Source organism: Chrysemys picta, chromosome 11 (assembly GCF_011386835.1).
Source record: "Chrysemys picta bellii isolate R12L10 chromosome 11, ASM1138683v2, whole genome shotgun sequence".
Classification (NCBI taxonomy): Eukaryota; Metazoa; Chordata; order Testudines; family Emydidae; genus Chrysemys; species Chrysemys picta.
In genome coordinates, this window is record NC_088801.1 from 72,081,237 (window position 1) to 72,081,509 (window position 273).

Below are 273 nucleotides of genomic sequence, written 5' to 3' on the forward strand. Positions count from 1 at the left end.
CATCTCCCACACACCCCTACAATAGGGCTTGTGAGGGGGCCCTCAAAGGGCAGCCTGCAGCTGTTTTCTGCACAGCCTGCAGTGGAGGAATCTGCCCCCAGCTGGATCCAGACTCCTGGTGCCCTGTTACTCTGCTCTGGGCCTTTGAATGACATAACGGGGTTGAAGTGGAAGTGAAAAATCTCATGTATTAAATGTATTAAATGTGTCCAGCCTTTCTGGGTGTGGAGATGTTGGTGTCATTAGGCATAACCCTAGGTAACTCGGGAGGGT